The sequence below is a fragment of the Triturus cristatus genome, chromosome 9 (assembly GCF_964204655.1).
Source record: "Triturus cristatus chromosome 9, aTriCri1.1, whole genome shotgun sequence".
Taxonomy (NCBI): domain Eukaryota; kingdom Metazoa; phylum Chordata; class Amphibia; order Caudata; family Salamandridae; genus Triturus; species Triturus cristatus.
The window spans coordinates 1,057,764,419-1,057,782,453 of NC_140592.1; the positions used below are offsets into that span (position 1 = coordinate 1,057,764,419).

At 53.8% G+C, this 18,035-nt stretch overlaps 1 protein-coding gene across 6 annotated transcripts in view; it reads left to right on the forward strand.

Annotated features, from left to right (window-relative positions):
• The window catches only part of MIA2 (MIA SH3 domain ER export factor 2), a 635,554-nt gene that overhangs the window by 595,919 nt on the left and 21,600 nt on the right, over window positions 1-18,035 (forward strand). The window lies entirely within an intron of this gene.

The following is an 18,035-nucleotide window of genomic DNA, read 5'->3' on the forward strand; positions in this document are numbered from 1 at the left end:
CAAAGAACTTCTCAATAGAGTCTAGCAGGTTTTATAGGCGTGGGCAAGAAGCGAACATGTGTATAAGATCCGCCGCAGGTGCGTCTCACCGCGGACAGCTAGTTCCTACCGACACACCCCACTGTGCTATTATCGCCGGGTTATAATACAGTGCAAAAGTAGTGTTATGCTGTGATTGAAGCCCGGCTGCGCACATGACTGTCTGGCCTAATTCTAAAGAATCAAGGAACCTCTCTGGTTCAACACCCACCCGTTCCGTCCATTTTCCCGCATGTTTGGCCAGATCATCTTGCTTCAATGCAGCCAGTTCCACATATAAAAGCCTAATGAGTCCCTTCCTGCTATCTCTAATAGTATCTATGATTTTAACTCTGCGAAACTCGCTAGGCCCTTCCCCACCCCACCTTCTTACTAAGAAAACTTTGCAGCTGTAAAAATTTTAAAAAATTACATCTATCCAATCAAAATTCCAGCTGAATATCGCTAAACTGACGAAAGCCCTCCTCCTGTATTAAACCCCAACGTCCCGGACCCACGCCCCCTCTCTGACCAATCCGACATGATCCCATCTGCAAATATTTCAGGAAACATGGGATTTTTATAGAGCTGGGTATAATAATTAATTCTCCCAAGGCCAGTCTTTTTTTAAAGTGTCGCCCAGATTTTAAAGGCAGCCAAAAGTGTCTTGAATTTCTTCAGTGGGCTCACTAAACTTCATGAAACAGTTCTCAAGATGGTCCCCGAGCAAAACTTATAAACATCAGGAAGCCCTACTTCCTCCTCACAGTTGCTGGAGGGTGCACCAAATAATATACTTATATACTGGAGTGCAGCTGCCCAGTAATACATTCTAAAATCGGGAACGGCGAAGCCCCCGCGTTCCTGTGGGAGTGACATAAACCTGAGAGCCCTCCTAGTTTTCCCATTCGACCAGATGAATCGGTTCACAATATTCTCCAGAGTTGCAAACCAAAACTTCTCGAATTCCAACCGAATTGCCCTAAACAGATAAAGGATTTTTGGTAGAAACATCATCTTCACCACATTACAGCGGCCCACTAGAGACAGATGTAGATTATTAATCAAAATCAGTTCTCGCCTTTCTAATTACCGGCCCAATGTTCCTGGTAACCAGGCTCCCCAGGTCCGGCGTGATCGTAATACCTAAATACACTGCTGATTCAGTTACTCGATGGTCAGCCATATTGGTGTGCCTGTTCTTAATACTTTGAGTTTTATTTTTATTTAGTGCATACCCTGAGAATCTACCAAAATCCTGTGCAACCGCCTCCACCACCGAGAGCGCAGCAGAAGGATTTGCTGTAATGATAGCAACATCGTCCGCGTAGACTTAAGTTTCGAGGCCCTGGCACTCAATGGGGTTAATTCCATTATTCGTCTCAAATAGCCGAATTAATGGGTCAATATATATAGCAAATAGCAGGGGTGAACATGGGCATACCTGCCTTGTTCTGCGCTAGATATTAAGGGGTGCAGTATGACCACCATTTAGCCTGAGGCGAGCTGTGGGTGCCTTAAATAACACCTGAACAGTTTTAATAAATCCTTCCCCTAATCCAAATCATTTCATGGCCTCCCACATAAAATCCCAGGAGATCCTATCAAATGCCTTCTCAGCATCCAATAGCAAAGCGGCCATAGGGTCCCCTGAGATCTCTGTTGCATCAAAGAATGTTATCAATCGGCGGACATGCTGCGTTGTTTCCCGACCGATTATAAACCCATGTTGGCAGGGGTGGATTGTTTTCCTCATAATATAATTTAGCCTTGTTGCCATAGCCTTTGAAAATATCTTAACATCACTATTTAAAAGAGTTATCGGCCAGTATGAGCCTGGCTCCCTCGGTGGTTTGTCTTTTTTCAAAAAGATTACTATATCTGCCCCGGCCCAAGACTCCCGAACAGACCCCCCCCCCCTTTGAGCCTGCCGAATAACCTCGGTCATATCGATCTTATTATATCTATAAAAGTTTTATAAAACTCTAGATGTATCTGGTCAGAACCAGCGGCTTTACTAGATGGTAAATTTTGCAGAGCACCCATTATTTCCTTCTCTGTAAAAGTGGCCTCAAGTGTCTCCCTATCTATTAGATCAATCCGCTGCAAAGGTATCTTATCTAAATATTCTTTTTTTTTTTTTTTTTTTTTTTTTTTTTCTTTTGAAAAAGTTTTTATTGAGCAACAATTCGGTCACAAGTATGGGCCTACAACCACCCGGGCCGGCCGCTAGGTACATAAGGAAATACACACATATCAGAGTTGCAATCCGTCCCCAGGGCACTGCCCCGCAGTGGCTCAAGATAGTTCTCGAAGAACAGCAAGCGTCAGTCCAACAGTAACAGAAACAAAAGAAAAACAATAAAAACAAAAGGCGAGTTACGAGGGATACCAGTGCGGTTCAGGCTCCCCCCGGGAAACTCCAGTCAGAACATTTGAGCAATCCGCTAAAGAGAGGAGTACCGGGAGGCCGGGGACGGAGGGGGGGGGGGAAAGGGGGGTCAAGGAGGATGAACGTCCCTATGTAGTTGTTACAAAAAGCGCCAGGAACCGTCGAGGGTCAGGGGGACATGGCGATATCAGTGTCTACCAGGGGGGGCGTACAGATGCCTCCGCGATACGCATTCCATTGGCCCCAAATTCTACCCCATGCCCCCGGCTTGCCACGGGCCACATACACTGTCTTCTCCCGAAACATACACCAGTCCATATTCTCCTTCCATACTGACACGGTGGGCGGCCGTTGAGCGCCCCAAAGTTGCGCTATATCCCTCTTGGCAATCATGTTCCCTAGGGCCGCCCACCGAGTCTGAGCCGCGTTGTAGTCATTGGGCTCCCACACATTCAGGACACAGCGACGCACCTCCGGCAGCAGTACAACCCCGGTGACCTGTCCCATAACCGTGTGGACCCGGCGCCAATAGTCCGCCACCTCGCGACACTCCCAAAGGATATGAAGAAAGGTGGCGCTGAGCCCGCAGCCTCGTTTACAGAGCCCGTCGTCGGAAAATCCCATCGCGACCAAGCGCGGACCCGTAACATACACCCGGTGGAGAATCTTGAGCTGTACCAACCGGAGACGAGCCGGAATGGCAACCTCCTTGGGGGACGACAGTGCAGACTGCCAGTCTTCGTCGTCCAATTCGACCCCATCCCCAGTCCAAGCCCCCCGAAGGCGCACCAGGAGATCCGCCCGGTGATTGATCAATTTTTTATAAATTAAAGAAATAGTACTATCAGGGACATGTCCGTCAAGTACGCGGTCCTCGAGGGGCGAGGAAACAGGGATCCTGGTCCCCTCCCCGAAGACCGAGAGCAGGGCGTGTCGAACCTGGGCGTAGCGGAAGAACTCCCTGTCGGTCAGCTCGTATTCGGCCTGGAGCACCGCGAAAGTCTTGACCGCGCCCTTGTGCCACAGGTCTCCCACTTTGCTGATACCAATCGTGTCCCACTGGTCAAACCCCTTGGTGGTCCACAAGCTGCCCAGGCGGTCGGAGGCAAACAAGGGAGTAGCACATGTCATTCGCTCACTCCAGCCCATGGCCGCAGTGGCAGCCCTCCAGGTCCGCACAGCAATCTTAGTAGGACCCGTAAGGGTCCGGTCAGCCAGGCGGGAATAAAGTGCCCTGTTGTAGTTCCCGCCGGGAAGCAGGAACTTGTCCATCTCATACGCCGGATTCAAGCCGGGCGCATACGTGGCGTGGTTAATGGCAGATAGCTGCGAGGCCCAATAGTACCTGCGAATGTCAGGAAGCGCGATGCCCCCGTCATACCAGGGGAGAGTGAGCTTGGCAAGAGCAATACGCGCCCGGCCGTTCCACACCAGTCTCCTCTGCAGGCTCTCCACCTCCCGAAAGTAGGCCACTGGGATAACGTCAAAGGAGTTCTGGAGTGCATAGAGGAACCTGGGAAGGGACATCATTTTAAACAGCGCGGCCCGACCCAGCGGGGACAGGGGCAGCCTGCACCATCGGGCCGTGTCCTCCCGCAGCCGCCGAAGTGGACGCAGAAGATTCTGCTCGTAGCGAGCCACCGGGTCCAGCGAAACGTATATCCCCAGGTACTTAAAGCCGCTCAGAGATATTTGAATCGGGAGCCGAGGCGGCAGGAGAGGAGGACCACCAGCGATGGGATAAACGCAGGATTTAGACCAATTGATCGTGAGACCCGAATTGTTCCCAAAGGAGGTCAGAACGTCAAAGAGGACGTTGAGTGACTGCCGCGGTGAGGTGAGGTACAGGAGAATGTCGTCCGCATACAGCGAGACCCGATCTTCAAAGCCCGGGCCCCACCGGATCCCTCTAAGCGAGGGCTCCCAACGGAGCCAGGCAGCGAGTGGCTCCAGGGCGAGAGCAAAAAGCAACGGGGACAACGGGCACCCCTGCCTCGTGCCCCTGCCGAGGGCAAAGGGCCGAGAGACCCGCCCATTCACCACCACTTGAGCCATGGGTCCCGTGTAAAGGAGCCTCACCCAGCCAATAAATCCCTCCCCAAAGCCGAATTTATCCAAGACGGCCCAGAGGAATGGCCACTCAATAGTGTCAAATGCCATCGTGGCATCCAAAGAGACCAGCACGGCCGGCTCGGTGAGGAGCTCCGCCCTGGCGAGGACCCCGTGCAGACGCCGCAAGTTAAGAGCGGTGTTGCGGTGCGGGATGAAGCCGCATTGGTCCGGATGAATAAGGTCGCACACGACACTCAACAATCGATTGGCCAGGACTTTCGCCAGGATTTTAGGCTCTGCATTGAGCAGTGAAATAGGCCGGTAAGAGGTACAGCGGTCACGCGGCTTGCCCTCCTTGGGGAGAACGACTATAGTGGCCAGGCGCTGGTCGGCCGGAAGGGAACCCGCCGCAAGAGAGTCGCGGAACATGCGGCCGAGGAAGGGCGCAAGCTTATCAGGACGCAATTTGTATAGTTCAATGGGCAGACCGTTAGGACCCATAGCCTTGCCCGAGCGAAGGGAACGAATCGCGGTCGCTATTTCATCCGACGATAAGGGGGCGTCCAGCCGCTCCCGGTCCTCAACGGACAGGCCGGGCAGAGCAATATCTCTCAATAGGAGGCGAGAGTCATCCTCGTCCCTGTCAGCCACCGGGGAGTACACCGCCCGGAGGTGGTCAGCGAAGCATTCCACAATCTCATCCGGTTCAGTCACACACCCACCATCCGCAGCACGCAACTCGGGGACCACGCGATTCACTCTCTCCTTTTTGTCCAGCCACGCAATCAACTTTCCCGCCTTGTCCCCCGCGTCATACAATCGGCCCTGCTGCTCCCTATACATAGTTTGGGCCGCGTCAGTGACCAGGGACCTATATTCGAACTGTTTCAGGCTAAGGGCATGTAGCCCGTCCGGAGTAATATTCGCCTCCAAGGCCGACTCCAGCCCCGAGACGTCAGTCTCCAGCTTCACCACCGCCTCGCTCCTAACCTTCTTGGCCACCACTATCTGGGCGAGGGCGTGTCCGCGTATAACAGTTTTAAAGGCTTCCCAAAGGGACAACGCAGACGACACCGACCCCTCGTTTTCACTGAAGTATTGGTCCATGGCCTTAACCAGGCTGTCACGGGTCACAGGGTCCCGCAGGTACCAGGGGTTAATGGGAGCTATCCGCCCTGCGGACCGCGGCCCGGTGTCAAAGAGAAGCCACAGCGGAGAATGGTCGGAGATACCACGCGCCAGGTGTTTGACCTCTCGAATCCGACCAGTCTGCGCCGCTGGCATAAGGAAGTAGTCTAACCTGGAGAGACTCCCATGCGCCCCCGAATGAAAAGTGAACTGGCACTGGGTCGGATGCAGTAGTCTCCAACTATCCACCAAGCCGAAGGTCTCCAACATCCCACCCAGCCATGACTGGGCAGCGGGGAGGGTCCTCGGTGGGTGACGATCCAGTTCACCCGAAACCACAGAATTAAAGTCCCCGCCCATGAGCAGGAGGCCGTCCGGGAGGTCAAGCAGCATTCGACCCAAATCAGCAAAGGTGGAGTTCTGGAGGCCCGGGGGGACGTAGACTGAAACCAGGGTAAGGGGCTGCCCCTCCCACCTCCCAATCAGACACACATAGCGCCCTCTGTCATCCGAGACTATCCTCGTGATCTCCACCGGAAGGGAGGTTCGCAGGAGAATGCCCACCCCCCTGGAGCCAGTTGTGAAACCAGAATGGGCTACGAGGCGGTATCCCCCTCTGTGCATCGCATGGCAGACATTGCCGACCAAATGCGTCTCCTGGAGAAACACCACATCAGGAGTCAAACGGCGCAAATATTGCAGTACAACACCCCGCTTAATACGGTCCCCCAACCCATTGACGTTCCACGACATAAGCCTCAACCCGTCTCCCCCCATCCCCTCCAATAGAGCAAGAAGCCCCCAGCCCGCAGCACCGCTCCCAAATATGGATAAAAATCAATTCCTCGCCCTGTAAACAAAAAACACACAACTAAACAACCCCTCTTCCCCCCCAACCCCACCCCAAGTCCACCGCCCCCCACCCTGCACCCCTGCGGGCCTAAGACCCCCCCCAACTTGCAGTGTGCCTGTCGCCCCGCTAACCCCATTCTACAAAAAGACCCCGGAGGAGGAAAGGGACCCGAACCCGCCCGCACCCCTCACAGTCCTGGTAAAACACAGTATGCAAAAGAAGTAAGACCCAACTGTACAGTGCAAAAACGCAAAAGCAAGGACCAAAGGTCAGTCTAAGGGGACCCGTCACCTGCGGTGCCCCCAGAGGGCCCGGGCCGGCCACCCCCGTCCGGCAGCGAGTCCAGCCAGTCACTTGCGGCCACAGGAGTGTCAAAAAAGACTGTCCGCTCTCCATGCTCCACTCGAAGTTTCGCCGGGTAGAGCATCGAATACTTCAGGCCTAGCTCGCGGAGACGGCGCTTCACCCCCCGGAATCCCATCCGCTGTTTCTGGACCAGTTGCGTGAAGTCCGGGTAAAAGTTGACGATCGAGTTCTCGTAGCGGACCGGGCCACGGGTCCGTGAAGCCTGCAGAATAGCATCGCGGTCCCTGTAGTGGAACAGTTTAGCCACGATAGGCCTCGGGGGGGCCCCCGGCCGCGGCCGGCCGCCAGGAACCCGATGGGCCCGCTCCACAGCGAAGAATTTACTTAGGCCAACCGGGGACAGCTGCTGCAGGATAAGTTCCTCGACCACGAGGTCCACCGGGCGGCTGTCGGAGGACTCCGGTACCCCAATGATACGGATATTGTTGCGTCGGGCCCGTCCCTCGAAGTCCTCAAGCCGCCGGGCCATGTGGTCGTTGACCACTCTAATGTCCCCAAGCGCGGCCCGCAGATCCGACACCTCCGCACCCAAGGTGGAGGTCCGTGTATCAAGGGCCTGGACCTTCTCGTTGGTTTTAGAGAGGTCGGCCCGAATCAGGGTGACGTCGATCGCGACAGTGTCGATCTTACGGGCCAGGGCCTCATATTGCGTCGCGATAGTTTCCCTGATGCCCTCGATGGCGCCCATAATGTCCTGTAGGGAAGGTTCCGCAGCGACGGTCGTGCCTCCCCCCGCAGCATCCGGGGAGAGGCCAGCAGCGCCAGGGGACCCCCTGCCCTGGGTATAGCGGTCCATGTTGTTGCTCTGGACCGCTCCCCCGCGTAGTGAGGCCTTGGTCTTGCGCCCCTCCGGTCCCCCTTTGCCCGCCATGTGAGCGCCGTCACTCACTGGGACCTCCGATCAAGGGGTGCACGGGTGCCAGAGAAAGGATCACAAACTGTCGGTGTAGGGGTCGGAGGCGTCAGACCCGTCCGTAGCAGATGGAAGCAAACCTCGGACAGAGGCCCAAGAGGCACCCCGCCACCTTGAGCACGCACGCCAGCTGATCTCCTGAAGGCCAAAATCGAAACCGAAAGTGCTGAATCGGTGACTGGCACCGCGCTGAGGCCGCTGTTGTTCAATTGCAGCCCGGCCCCACGGGTCACCTCCACCCCGGCCTCCTCCGTCGGGTGGGTCCCAAAAGTTCCGGCGACGATAACTCAGGATTCCCAGGTCCGATTAGAATTTTGGAAAGAGATATATAGTCAGCTGGTCTTCTTCTCTCAGATTCCATACACCAACTCAGGATAGTCTCAGGATTTATTCCGAGGAGCAGAAAGGGTCCGGGGAGCCCTGTGCTCACGCGACCATCTTGGATGCGCGCTAGGCTCCTCCCCCTTATCTAAATATTCTTGTATTACATTCGGCGCCTCTGAGGATTCTTTGCTATAAAGCTGTTGATAATATGACCTCCCGAATTCCCAGAGAGTCAGCTACTATGTTCCCATTACTATCCAAAATTTCAGTTATCTCTCCTGCAGCAGCCTTTTGTCTTAATCTCACAGCCAGGGTATGCCCCGCCCGCTCACTAAACTCATGGTAATGCTCTCTTTGCCCAAAAAGTTTCTGCAGCTGTAGCCGCAATCCGTTCTCCCACTTCAGCTTTATTTACAATCAGCTGTAAAATTATATCCTCAGTTGGTCTACCAATATTAACAGCCAGAGCCAGCTCCTCTTCTGTTTATCAGCTTGTTTCTAATTGTTTCCTCTTGTTGTGCCTCCTTCTTTTGACGGTGCATACTGTAGCTCATTGTTTCCCCTCTAACCCCCGCCTTAAAAGCATCCCAGACTATCCCTGTGCTAGCGGTCTCCCGATTAAAATTCCTTGACCCACCCCTTCATACGAGACACATATTCTGGGTCGTGTAGAAGTCTCTTTTCAAAAGTCCAACCCCAAGTTAGCTTAGCCCCTCCAGTGAGGGTAACTGTGAGAACCAATGGATTATGATCTGAAAGTATTGAAGGGTATTTCACGATCCTAAAATTAGAAATAAACTGGTACGATACAAAAAAATAATCCAGTCTTGAAATGGCCTTGTGTGGTGCTGAGAAAAAAGTGCTACCGGGGTCTTTGGGCTTCAAATAGGCCCATGCATCAGTAAGACCATCATTACTAATCAAATTTGTAAGAGCAACGGAAACTTTTCTTTTTCTACCCGAATATCCGAGTGCCCATTTGGGGGTTTGCCCCGGTAGTTACACTGTTACCGATTTTCATTACATGTACTCAGCAGTACACAAATGTTACCTTGTTGGGGTTTTGGTTGCAACACACCGGCATGACACTCAGAGCCTATGTTCCCCCCTCCGACCGACCCGACCCTGGCCCCGTGGCCCCTGTAGACCTCAATTGCTCTAGATGGCTACTACTGACATAATCACATGGAACATACGGGGAATGCACACGTCAACGCGTCGTTATTCCATTTTTGCTTATCTGCAGCGGCATAGCCATAGCCCTTCTCCAGGAGACTCACATGACCTCGACCGGCTGCGTGCCCGTTGGGGGGCCAGCTCTTCGGGACCACGTACTCCGCACATGCCCGCGGCACACTGATCTGGGTGAAGGCGGGCACACCGTTTACATGCACAGAGGTAGTAGCTGACCCGGCATGGCGATACACATTGGCTCGTGGGAGGCTTAATGGTCAACACATACTACCAGGCTCCTTATACGCCCCGAATGTCGAGCAGCCGTCGTTTTTTGGCTCACTTGTCCACGGTGCTGGCACCATATGTGGGTCTTCCCTGGCTACTGGGCTTTAACTCTGTCCTTGATACGCGCCTAGATAGATCCTTTCCGCCCCTCCGCAGCACGCAGGCGGTCTCAAACGCGTGGACCCTTACCGACTGGCTGTCGCGTTGGGCATTATACGATATGTGGCGCACCCTGCATCCCGATGATCGCATCTACTCGTATTATTCGGTGGTACATGACCTTCACGTCCGTCTCGATAGGGTGGTGGGCTCCCACTCTTTGACTCCCCTATTAGACCAGGCAGAATATTTGGGTCGGACCCACTCTGACCACAACCCTCTTAGGCTGCGTCTCAGGTGGGACCCCAGTCGGCCTCCCGTCCCCACGTGGCGACTCCAGCCGGCAGCTCTGGAGGACGCTGAATTTCGTGCCTCCCTAGGCACAGCGATCGAGCAGTTCTTTGAACTGAATGAGGGGACGGCGAGCAGCGAACTAGCAGAGTGGGACGCTCATAAGTCCACTATCAGGGTACACTGTCTGGGCGCGACGTGGAACATTCGTAAGCAGCTTGCACTGTCGCTTGCTAGCCTGGAATCTCGCCTTCTCTCGTGCGAACATCATGGCGAAGGCGGGGGTCGTGACTCGGTCCGACTGGCGCGGCTTCGGGCACGCCATGCTGAGTTGCTGGAGCGCTTGCGTTGCCACAATTATGTGGCTCACTCAGCTCGAATTCATGCCACGTCCGACAGGACGGGGTGGTTACTGGCCTGGCTGCTCAGACAGGAAGCTGCTCACGACCCGATAGACGCTATTCGTGGGCCCGATGGGTTGCTCGTGTACACACAGTGGGATATCCATCAGGCAATGACGGAACATTGCGTGGCCCTATATCGTTCGGCGGGGCGCCGGCAGGCGCAGGACCTGGATCGGTTTCTGGAGGCTGCCTGTCTGCCCACGGTCCCAGAGGAACATCAGGAATTGCTCGAGTGCCCCCTCACCATGGAGGAGATCGGAGACGCGCTGGCCTCTTTGGCCTCTGGGAGGGCGCCGGGGCCGGACGGTCTCCCAGCGGAGTACTACAAGGCCAATCGGGAGTCACTGGTGCCCAGGCTGCACGCTCTCTATATCGCGGTCCTTGAGGAGCGAACCTTGCCCGCCTCCATGCGAGAGGCCTACTTGGTGTCTCTGCTCAAGCCTGGACGGGACCCCACCAATCTGGGGTCATACCGCCCCCTTGCCCTGCTTAATGCTGATTTCAAAATCTTGGCCAAGGTGCTGGCGGAGCGGCTGACTCCAACGGTGTTGGTGCTGGTACACGGTGACCAAAACGGTTTTGTGCCCAAGCGTAGCACCTCTCTCAATCTGCAGCGGTTTTTCCGGGTGGCCACTGACAGTGTGCAGCAATGGCCTAGGGCGGGCTGCCTGGTCCTAGATCTCGAAAGGGCCTTTGATTGCCTGGAGTGGGGGTACCTGGTGGTAACGCTGTCGCACTATGGGTTGGGCCTCGGGTTCCTCCAGATGGCAGCCCTCCTTTACAAGGACCCCACTGTGAGGGTGAGAACCGGGCCATATATTTCCGACGCCATCCCGATTTGCCGTGGCACCAGGCAGGGGTGCCCGCTCTCGCCCCTCCTGTTTGCGCTGGCAATAGAGCCCCTTGCCGCCACGCTCCGCAAGGTGCTGAATGATGGAATCCCTCTGGGGGATACGACGCACCAGGTATCTCTTTACGCAGACGACCTTCTGGTCTTTGTCAGAGACGTGGCACACATCCCGGTCGAACTGGAGCGCATTCTACTCGACTTAGCAGCAGCTAAGTCCTGCCTCTACGCGTTCTGAGCCGACACTCAGGATCCGACCTACCATCTCGGGGGCGTGCTGGTCCAATGGCAGCCGGACACCTTCCGTTATCTGGGTATCCAGATATATCGTCAGCCGGCGGATCTCTTGGAGGGCAATCTGGGCAGAGCCGTGGCAGCGGTCAGGACTCAGATGCGGTTTTGGGGCACCCTCCCCCTCACGGTCACGGGGCGAGTCGCCTTAGTCAAAATGGGGATTTTACCCTGGCTCCTGTACTACTTCGCTAAATTGCCCACTTATATACCTGCCTCTTTCTTCGCAGCCCTTGCACGGTCCCTTCAGGACTTTATATGGGGTATTGCACGCCACAGAGTTGCGCTGCCCAAGCTGTACCTCCCCACTGACCAGGGAGGCCTTGCGCTGCCGTGTTTTGAACATTATTACCTAGCTGCGCAGCTACAGTGGATAGCCCGGTGGTTAGCGGATAGAGGGCGGGACGACACAGGCGACTGCGGCATCCCCCCTCCCCTTAGCTGATCTCATCAAACTATTCCACCCGGCCGCGAAAGTGTCGAGGCCTGTGCCCCTCCTTGTGGTGGTGGCCTACAAATGCTACCACCGTGCCCTCTACCTCACCCGGGCCCGGACACCTTATGCCCTGGCCATGCCGATTGAGGGTTCCCCTAGCGGACAGGGGGTGCTTAGTGCCTCGGAACTGGCGGACTGGACCGCGGCAGACATACAGACGCTGGGGGACCTTTACCGGGAAGGTGCCCTCCTCTCGTTCGCCTCTCTAGCGGAGGAGACGGGGCTATCACCTGGCCACTTCATTCGCCACCGGTCTCTGATAGCGACACTAACGAGCCGATGGGGAGATCTTTGGGAGGAACCGGAACAACATCTTACGATGCAATACCTCCATGTGATGGGACGAGGGAGACACCTGGTTCGATGGTTTGCGTCCTCCCTGCGTACGCATGCAGCGATAAGCCTGGCCCCGCTGCGTCGTAAATGGGAGGCGGACTTGGCCCGACCCATGACCGACAGAGAGTGGGACAGAGCGCTGCTGGGCCCAACTAAGATTCCCCGGAACATGCGCTTCCGCCAAATACAATTTTTTACTCTACACAGAGCGTACCTCACGCCCGAATCCATCAACAGATACTTCCGTCGTGCGGACGCGGGCTGCCCTCGCTGTGCGGAGCTAGATGCCGGACTGATTCATATGTTGTGGAGCTGTCCCGCACTGTGTTCGTACTGGCGGGTGGTGCAAGAAGCACTCCACGCATGCACAGGTCACAATATCCCGTTCGAATGGCCTGCCTACCTGTTGCACCTCTTCCACAGAACTCCCTCCACGAAGATCACCTCTCGGTTTATCGACCTGGGGTTGGTGGCGGCGAAGCGGCTGCTCACTAAACGCTGGAAAGCAGCTGACCCACCCCATGTGCGGGCATGGCGGGGTTCATTCCTGATGTGGGCCAGAGCGGAGGGCACGGCCCTCTCAAGGGAAGAAACACTAGGCCTCAGGAAGACGCCCATAGCGAATCAGTGGGAGGCACTTTTGCAGGCCATGGTGCGACTAGACGGGGATCATGCAGGAATCTGTCACGAGCACGGTGTGGGCGCTCCCCTAGAGCGGCCAGACACTAGCCAAGCCAGAAGTGAGGCATGCAGTATTGCAGCGAGGGCCTAGCTGTCCAGGTGGGGCGCAAAGTAAATATGACAATGTCAATAAAGCAGTTTGTATAAGGGGCATCGGAATGGGGGGACGGACCAGGGGACAGAATTAGGTGATGCTAGACCACAAGCCGGATGTTGCTGGGGTTGTTGTTTTGATTGGGTATCTGAAGTTCTACCCCATTATTTCTTGGTTCGCTAACTGTTTATGGAAACGCACCTGGGGAGAGTGGGTGGAGTGCTAACAGGTTCCCATGGGGGGGTTCTCTCAGTGGTAAGATATTGACAGGGACTTTATGGTTACCGCCACAGTTGAGCGGCCTCTAATGCTGATATGAGACTCGGAGATATACCCACCTCCCATTAATTTAATGTACACATGCCTGGGTAAATACCAATGATACCACTATTAATGTAAGTTGCTCTGGCTTCAAAGTGTACTGTAAACCTTGTTAGATGCCAATAAACAGATTTTATAATAAGGAACAAGAGGAACCAGCCAAGAAGAAGAGCGGAAGGACTGTGTGAGGAGCGCTGCCTTTTCTGAGTGAGGGGTAGGTTGGCCTGCAGGTGCTGCTTTTGTCTGTTGTGGAGGAAAAGGACTGACTCTTTTTGCCCTGCTGTGGTATCCTGCTTGTAAAGAATCTTAAAGGGCTTGTGTGTGCTAGCCTCCTGTTGGAAGTTTAACGGATGCAAAAGACTTAAGATCTTTGCTACATCTATGAAGGACATGCCTGGGAGGAGAGTTGGCAAAGCTGTGTGAGGAGCGCTGCCCTTGATGTGTGTGGGGTAGGACGGCCTGGAGCAGGGGAAGGACTGCACTGTTCTTTACCCTTTTAGTAAAAAGACAGCCTGCAGGAGCATTGGAGTTTCCAGACTAAATTATGTGAAGAGCTTTTGTCCTGCAGGAAGCGCGTGGTGAGTGCTGTCTTCTTCACCTGCTTGATTTTAAAGCAAAGTGTGTGGCGAGCGCTGTGTTTTTCATTCCTTGATTTTAAAGCAAAGCACGTGTGGCGCACTTAAATTGACTCCCAGCGCAGTGAGGGCGATATTTGCCAGTCCTCGAGGGCAGAGCAGACCCCTCCGTCAGCGCTGCCGCTTGTCAGGGGAGCCAGCACAAAGAAAAGCTCCCAGTGTTGCCTGGCAACTAACGTATCTGCCAGAGTCCTGACCGTTGCCCCAGCAACCACCAGGAAATGCAGAGAGGAGTGCCTGCTTCGGGGCGGTGCAGGGCACTCCCCATGTGACGGAAGAGGAGCCCAGCCCTCTCCACACCAGTCACCCCGGGCGGGCCAATGCCTGGCTTACTGGCCCTACTTCTTTGTCGCCCCTGGGAGCCTTCTCCACAGAGGCCAGAACCCACGTAGCAGGAGAGGCGCAGGTGGGAGACTCCTGAGGCCGTGCTGTTCGACCATGCAGGGTCCAACGAGCCCAGATTGCGGGTGAGCCTGGTTGTTTTATAAGAAGGGGGGGACTTGGCGAGGTCCCCTCACCGGCTGCGGCTGTGATACCCTGAAACAACTGCCCCTCTGTGTAATCACAGGCAGCTGCCTCACAGGTGGGTAGGCATTGCCGGGGTTGGGCGCTGGAGACCGGGAGAGGTCTTGTTCGTGTTCTTGAATCTTCAGCTGCACTGTGCGATCAAAACCTTTGGGGGCATTTGACAAACAAACTCTGATAGCAGGTCGGGGTGGCATTCTTCAACGGAGGTCTAGATCCTGATCATGCTATTTGGTAGTTACCGTACAGCCTATACAAGAAACGCAGAAGCGCTGGGGCTGCATATTTGAAGGTACAAGATGGTAATATCTGCACAATGATATCTGGGGATCATGTGTGGGGTAACTGCTACATTTTCAGACCATAATGGTATGGTGTTGGCCTCAGACTGGCCAAAATAACACATACTATGTTCAGGCGCTGTATGATGTTTTCACAAACGTTTTTATGACTGTGCAAGTTAGGGGTACTTACCTCAGTGCACTAAATGTGATATTATGATAATTGCCTTTGTGATTTATATGATCCTCCAAATTGCTCCTGCAGCTTTTGAAGAAGCACTCGACAAGCAGGTAAGTGAAACCACTTTATTGCAGAAGATGGAAATGTCTTTTCATCCGTTTCTTTTCGTCTTTCTGCCTACGCGTTTCGGAGTTGTGCACTCCTTCTTCTTGGGCTGGTTGGTGAGAAGCGGAATTAGCAGTCTTAGATGGCTTCCCGTGATTGGTTGCACTTAGTAGTGAGCAAGTCCAATTAAAACTGTAGTAGCTGCAAAGTATGCTGGGGCGTGTAGTTTGCCATCTATCATGCTTTCAACCCCACGTGGGTCCCGCAAGCCACCAATACTTTTAAAAGGTTTCAGGGATTAAGTACGAGTCCTCTGAATTTTAAAGCGCTCCAGTGCGCCCCGGATGAAAGGGCACATCCATTAGTGTAATGCCCCTGCTGTGCCGGTTAAAGCAGGACACTACCTGCTTTCACGGCCCCTGTTTCATCGGCTCCTGCCCTCCATAGGTGGTGCTCCTTCCACGACCAGAGGCAGCCGTGTTAACATATTCCTCCAAATTGCTCCTGCAGCTTTTGAAGAAGCACTCGACAAGCAGGTAAGTGAAACCACTTTATTGCAGAAGATGGAAATGTCTTTTCATCCGTTTCTTTTCGTCTTTCTGCCTACGCGTTTCGGAGTTGTGCACTCCTTCTTCTTGGGCTGGTTGGTGAGAAGCGGAATTAGCAGTCTTAGATGGCTTCCCGTGATTGGTTGCACTTAGTAGTGAGCAAGTCCAATTAAAACTGTAGTAGCTGCAAAGTATGCTGGGGCGTGTAGTTTGCCATCTATCATGCTTTCAACCCCACGTGGGTCCCGCAAGCCACCAATACTTTTAAAAGGTTTCAGGGATTAAGTACGAGTCCTCTGAATTTTAAAGCGCTCCAGTGCGCCCCGGATGAAAGGGCACATCCATTAGTGTAATGCCCCTGCTGTGCCGGTTAAAGCAGGACACTACCTGCTTTCACGGCCCCTGTTTCATCGGCTCCTGCCCTCCATAGGTGGTGCTCCTTCCACGACCAGAGGCAGCCGTGTTAACATATTCCTCCAAATTGCTCCTGCAGCTTTTGAAGAAGCACTCGACAAGCAGGTAAGTGAAACCACTTTATTGCAGAAGATGGAAATGTCTTTTCATCCGTTTCTTTTCGTCTTTCTGCCTACGCGTATCGGAGTTGTGCACTCCTTCTTCTTGGGCTGGTTGGTGAGAAGCGGAATTAGCAGTCTTAGATGGCTTCCCGTGATTGGTTGCACTTAGTAGTGAGCAAGTCCAATTAAAACTGTAGTAGCTGCAAAGTATGCTGGGGCGTGTAGTTTGCCATCTATCATGCTTTCAACCCCACGTGGGTCCCGCAAGCCACCAATACTTTTAAAAGGTTTCAGGGATTAAGTACGAGTCCTCTGAATTTTAAAGCGCTCCAGTGCGCCCCGGATGAAAGGGCACATCCATTAGTGTAATGCCCCTGCTGTGCCGGTTAAAGCAGGACACTACCTGCTTTCACGGCCCCTGTTTCATCGGCTCCTGCCCTCCATAGGTGGTGCTCCTTCCACGACCAGAGGCAGCCGTGTTAACATATTCCTCCAAATTGCTCCTGCAGCTTTTGAAGAAGCACTCGACAAGCAGGTAAGTGAAACCACTTTATTGCAGAAGATGGAAATGTCTTTTCATCCGTTTCTTTTCGTCTTTCTGCCTACGCGTTTCGGAGTTGTGCACTCCTTCTTCTTGGGCTGGTTGGTGAGAAGCGGAATTAGCAGTCTTAGATGGCTTCCCGTGATTGGTTGCACTTAGTAGTGAGCAAGTCCAATTAAAACTGTAGTAGCTGCAAAGTATGCTGGGGCGTGTAGTTTGCCATCTATCATGCTTTCAACCCCACGTGGGTCCCGCAAGCCACCAATACTTTTAAAAGGTTTCAGGGATTAAGTACGAGTCCTCTGAATTTTAAAGCGCTCCAGTGCGCCCCGGATGAAAGGGCACATCCATTAGTGTAATGCCCCTGCTGTGCCGGTTAAAGCAGGACACTACCTGCTTTCACGGCCCCTGTTTCATCGGCTCCTGCCCTCCATAGGTGGTGCTCCTTCCACGACCAGAGGCAGCCGTGTTAACATATTCCTCCAAATTGCTCCTGCAGCTTTTGAAGAAGCACTCGACAAGCAGGTAAGTGAAACCACTTTATTGCAGAAGATGGAAATGTCTTTTCATCCGTTTCTTTTCGTCTTTCTGCCTACGCGTTTCGGAGTTGTGCACTCCTTCTTCTTGGGCTGGTTGGTGAGAAGCGGAATTAGCAGTCTTAGATGGCTTCCCGTGATTGGTTGCACTTAGTAGTGAGCAAGTCCAATTAAAACTGTAGTAGCTTCTTCAAAAGCTGCAGGAGCAATTTGGAGGAATATGTTAACACGGCTGCCTCTGGTCGTGGAAGGAGCACCACCTATGGAGGGCAGGAGCCGATGAAACAGGGGCCGTGAAAGCAGGTAGTGTCCTGCTTTAACCGGCACAGCAGGGGCATTACACTAATGGATGTGCCCTTTCATCCGGGGCGCACTGGAGCGCTTTAAAATTCAGAGGACTCGTACTTAATCCCTGAAACCTTTTAAAAGTATTGGTGGCTTGCGGGACCCACGTGGGGTTGAAAGCATGATAGATGGCAAACTACACGCCCCAGCATACTTTGCAGCTACTACAGTTTTAATTGGACTTGCTCACTACTAAGTGCAACCAATCACGGGAAGCCATCTAAGACTGCTAATTCCGCTTCTCACCAACCAGCCCAAGAAGAAGGAGTGCACAACTCCGAAACGCGTAGGCAGAAAGACGAAAAGAAACGGATGAAAAGACATTTCCATCTTCTGCAATAAAGTGGTTTCACTTACCTGCTTGTCGAGTGCTTCTTCAAAAGCCGCAGGAGCAATTTGGAGGAATATGTTAACACGGCTGCCTCTGGTCGTGGAAGGAGCACCACCTATGGAGGG